The sequence below is a fragment of the Miscanthus floridulus genome, chromosome 2 (genome assembly GCF_019320115.1).
Source record: "Miscanthus floridulus cultivar M001 chromosome 2, ASM1932011v1, whole genome shotgun sequence".
NCBI lineage: Eukaryota > Viridiplantae > Streptophyta > Magnoliopsida > Poales > Poaceae > Miscanthus > Miscanthus floridulus.
The window spans coordinates 9054599-9059413 of NC_089581.1; the positions used below are offsets into that span (position 1 = coordinate 9054599).

Sequence of the window (4815 nt, forward strand, 5' to 3'; positions counted from 1 at the left end):
GTCCTTCCAATATTATATCACAAAAATTCTTTTCAGGACTATTACAGCATGATCACACTCAAAAGTTTCATAAATATTTAAACTGATACCATTTTCTTTGATTTTCCTATTTGGATTAGCTACGAGATTGGATGGAGTGACTGCTTGTGTTTTTAGAGTTCTATCGCCATCAGTCTACATATAATCTGCATACTTATTGTGAGTATCTACGTATAATTAACCTCCCAGTCCACAAACTGATTGTAGCTGCCCACTGAAGCTCTTTGTTTTCCACATTTAAATTATTGATTTTTTGCCTTTCAAAGTTGTGTTCAATACTTAGTGCTACATTGATAGTGTGGCTATATTTACAACTTCAATGGTTTTGTATTATGCACTTATGTTATTGTTTTCCCTTTAAATTTTGAGGCCCTAGACTAAGCTGATCAGCCTACTTCTACTGTCACAATATAATACTGCAAAACCATATCAACTTCTACCTACTTGCTTCTAAAAAAATCTACTTGCTCAAAGAAGCAAACAAGAAGATAGACTCAGATTACCATCATCATCAAATATAATATTGCTAGCTTAGACGTTGTTACGCCAAACTTCTTTGGAAGAAAACTGTTTTTGCACATCTCTTTTCTTGTTGGAATTTACTGTTCCCTATTGCATAATATACAAGCATCTGTACAGGAGGAAATGTCAGATCTTGAGTCTTTGCTAGAGTACAATGAAATTGTCAAGAAGTTGTTTGCTACTGAAGAAGAAGGATTTCAGTTCTATAACAACTACGGTTTTGAGAAAGGATTTAGTGTGAGGAGAAGCTATTGTGAGTGGGACAATGGCCACAATGAGATGACTCTTCGGAAGTTCGTTTGCAGTCGTCAAGGTTTCCGTGAAGAGAAGCAACTGAAGAGGGCGATTAAAAAGCGGAAGCCGCGGAATATTACCCGTGTTGGATGTCTTGCTAAATTTGTGATTGCACGAGATCAGACCACAGGGCAGTGGTATGTGAAGGATTTCATCGATGAACACAACCATCCGATGGCGCCAGCAGAGCTTACTTGTCTGCTACGTTCACATAGAAGAATTAGCGATGAGCAGAAAGCTGAGATTGTGGAGATGGAGAGTTCTGGGATCCGCAAACACAAGATAATGGATATTTTGGAAATGCAGTATGGTGGGTATGATAAGGTTGGGTGTACAACAAGGGACTTGTATAATTTCTGCCATCGCTATAAGGCGGAGACAATTGTTGCCGGTGACGCTCAAACAGTCATCAGTTACCTGATGGAACTTCAGCGTAGAGATCCTGATTTCTTTTTCAAGTACATGGTTGATGGGGAAGGACACCTGAAGGGACTATTCTGGTGTGATAGTCAATGTCTGCTTGATTATGAAGCATTTGGTGATGTCGTTGTATTTGATAGCACCTACAAAACTAATCGGTACAACCTACCCCTTGTTCCTTTTGTTGGGGTGAATCACCATCGAAGCACAGTTATTTTTGGATGTGGAATTATTTCTCATGAGAATATTGAGTCATATGTGTGGTTGCTGAGTACATTTTCCGAGGCCATGATTCAGAAGCATCCGATCTCCGTGATCACTGATGGAGACCTTGCTATGCAGAGAGCAATCAGGCTGGTGTGGCCGAATTCATCGCATAGGCTCTGCATATGGCATATTGAGCAGAACATTGTGCGTAATCTTAAGGATGATGTTGTCAAGGATGAATTCAGGAGTTTCCTTTATGATTGTTGGTCCATAGAAGAGACCGAGAGAAAATGGCAGGAATTTTTGGATAAGCATAAGGTTACAAATAAGGAGTCATGGTTGTATCAGATGTATGATATGAGGGAAATCTGGTGTGCTTCGTATCATGCTGGTAAGTGCTACTTAGGACTGAGGAGCAACCAACGGAGTGAGAGCCTAAACTCTAGGCTTCATATGCGTCTAGATCGTAAAATGACACTGCTTGACATGGTAAAGCACGTGGAGCACTGCCTTTCAGGGCTGCGCACAAATGAGGCAAAGTTGGACACTGATGCATTGCAATCTGAGGCATGCATAGAACCAGATGCTTCAATTATTGAGATAGAAGCCGTGAAATCGTTCACTCCAACAATTTTCGCCACGGTGCAGTTCAGCATAAAGGCAGCCAAGAAGTGTTTTTCGATTGACATTCTAGATGGCGATAATATGAGTGAGTATATTGTTGGCAGGAAGGATAAAGGAGACATGATGTACTATGTCAAATGTCAATTTTGTGATGAAGGCAATCTGAAGGGAATTTCTTGTTCTTGTGGTAAGTTACAATCGATTGGAACCCCTGCTCACACATCTTCTTTGTATTGGGCGATCTGGATGAAGACAAGCTTCCAGACTGTTGTGTTTTGAAAAGGTGGACAATGGGGGCGAAGAGTGCATTTCCTCCAAAAAGGAAGAGCACCATGTATGACTATTCCGAAAGCCTACAGAGGTACCGTGAGCTACGCAATATCAGTCAAGCTGCAGCCTTCGCAGCATCTCTCACTTGAATCATAGAGCGGCTGAAACACGTTCTGCAGGATGAAGTTGCTATGAACCTGCCAAATGAAGGAGATAACAGAGGAAAGAAATATGGTCCGGTGCTGCCACAAGCCCCGGATGTTGCTTCTGTAGCGTTCAGTAATGTGTTGGATCCCTTGCATGTGCCTGGAAGAGGGGCCCCAAAGAAAAAATTGAAGTCAATTTCAAATACGAAGAAATCTAAGGTCAAATGTAGCCTGTGTAAGGATAAGGGTCACAATCGGCGAACATGCTCCATAAGAAAAGAGGTAGTTCATCTAAGTTGAAAACAGGCCATCTGCGAGGCATGTGTAGTTATGACTGATGTTTGTCCTCTTCATTTGTAGGAATCAAAGCTCCCTGAAGATGTGCTTGATATATGATTTGCCAATGATGAGGCTTATCTGGTGGTCTTATCATTGTAATCCGTAGAGAGGCTTCCTCTGTTACTGTAGTCTTCTTGACTTTGTTGCTATTTGTAACTGTGTTTGTTCAGGACTTGAGAGCCTGCTAATTGTACCAGTTGCTGAATTATGGGAATAATTGCCAGACCTAGTTTTTGTTTCTGTGTTGAATTATGGGAAAAGTTGCAACTGGATTGTGGTTCATCTTCACCATGAGGATGTGCTGAGTCTGGTTTGAAGAAGGATGAGCCTTCATAATTCTATCTTGCTCCATAACATCTGACTAATGTTTTGGTAAACCATGGCAGAGAATAACAATCCCTGAAATACTGGAGGATGAGTGGTTCAAAAAGGGCTACAAGCGCCCGAAGTTTGATGAGAAATATGACACCATTGGATGATGTGGATGCAGTCTTCAATGATTCAGAAGTGAGTAAATGGTGCATTTCTATTTTCTATCTCATGCAAAATGTCACAGATATGACTTACAGGCTACTTTTCCAATTGTTATTTGACCTCATTCAGGAGCACCACGTGACAGAGAAGAAAGAAGAAGAACCCGTAGCTCTGAATGCATTTGAACTGATTTCAAGATCAGCAGGCCTAAATCTTGGGAACCTATTTGACTCGGAGCAGGTATGAAATGCTCCTGACTCCTCTATAGTAACCTGGAATGTTGAAAGTGAAATGTGTGACAAGCTTAAGTCACCATGATTTTCTAAGGACATAGCCTCATGGCTGTTATATGAACTTGAATTTCCTTTGGTTTTCTTAGTTTATTTTTTTTCTAATTATCATGCTTCTGCAACTTACTTTAGAGGAATTCAAAAGACAAACAAGGTTCACATCAAAATGTCCACCGAAAGAAATTGTACGCAAGATTGAGGAAGCTGCAAAACCTCTAGGATCTGGTGTTCAGAAGAAAAATTACAAGGTTCCTCCCTGCAACTCTATAATAACTGATTATTTTGATATATTCTTGAAGTCCTGACTTCTTGATAATAAGTACTAAAGCTTTAAAAAGATCATTCTGCGCCCGCCATTCTGAAGTTCTCTTTTATTGTGTGACCAGTTGAGGCTCGAGAAAGTAAAAGCAGGGAGGAAGGGAAACCTCAATGTTGCTACCGAGGTTATAAAAAATCATGAACTGCAAATAGTCTAAGAAAACTTCTTGTAGGGTTGTACCTAACATTTATTATGTATTTTTCATTCAGATACTGCAAGTTGCACCCTCTCTTCATATGGTAGAAGTAAGAAAAGCAAAAGGTGACACTCTGGAATTCAAAAAGGTATACCTTGCATGCAAAGATCATGCCAACAAATGGAAACACACGTATTAATGTACTGAAGAAGTTACTGAAATTCACAATGTTACATTTTTTTTCTTTTAGTGCCTTTTCTTATTTAGGAGGAAATTTAGCATCTTTCCTCTGAACAATATTGTTACTTAACTGTTATTTTACTGCAGTTCTACAAGAACCTTTCCAAGACCTTAAAGGACGTTGTCTGGAAATCTGAAGATCTGCAAATGCAACCTGCTTCTTAGCATCCACTTGGGAAGGAAGATGGCAAACTATTTGTGTTCCATCTTCCAAGCAAATTTTGCTTTCGTAGTCTGGGTCTGCAGTTTTGTTCACTGCGCTCTGTGTACCAGTGGGTGGCTTGGCATTTTTTGAGATTGCATTGCTCGTAGCCGGGATGAAGCCTATGCTATCCAGTTGGTTTTGTGAATATGGTGAGTTTTGTAAATCTATATGCCTATAAGTCATGTTGTAAGCTGCAATAATATGATCAGGAAACTGTGAAATGTAGAAGCCAAGTATGTTCTTTCTATGCTGCCCCATTTTCCGGCACTTTCCATGCATTCTGAATGAAG

The 4815-nt window shown here is 40.1% G+C and overlaps 1 long non-coding RNA gene and 1 pseudogene across 1 annotated transcript; both read left to right on the forward strand.

The window, feature by feature from the left end:
* Positions 1-684: 684 nt before the first annotated feature.
* Positions 685-2918, forward strand: LOC136536057 (protein FAR1-RELATED SEQUENCE 5-like; annotated as a pseudogene).
* Positions 2919-3327: 409 nt separating this feature from the next.
* LOC136537863 (uncharacterized) lies at positions 3328-4234 on the forward strand. The gene is made up of 5 exons (XR_010779147.1): positions 3328-3368; positions 3465-3575; positions 3758-3873; positions 4012-4068; positions 4154-4234. It is a non-coding gene; the product is annotated as an uncharacterized lncRNA (long non-coding RNA).
* The last annotated feature ends 581 nt before the right edge of the window (positions 4235-4815 follow it).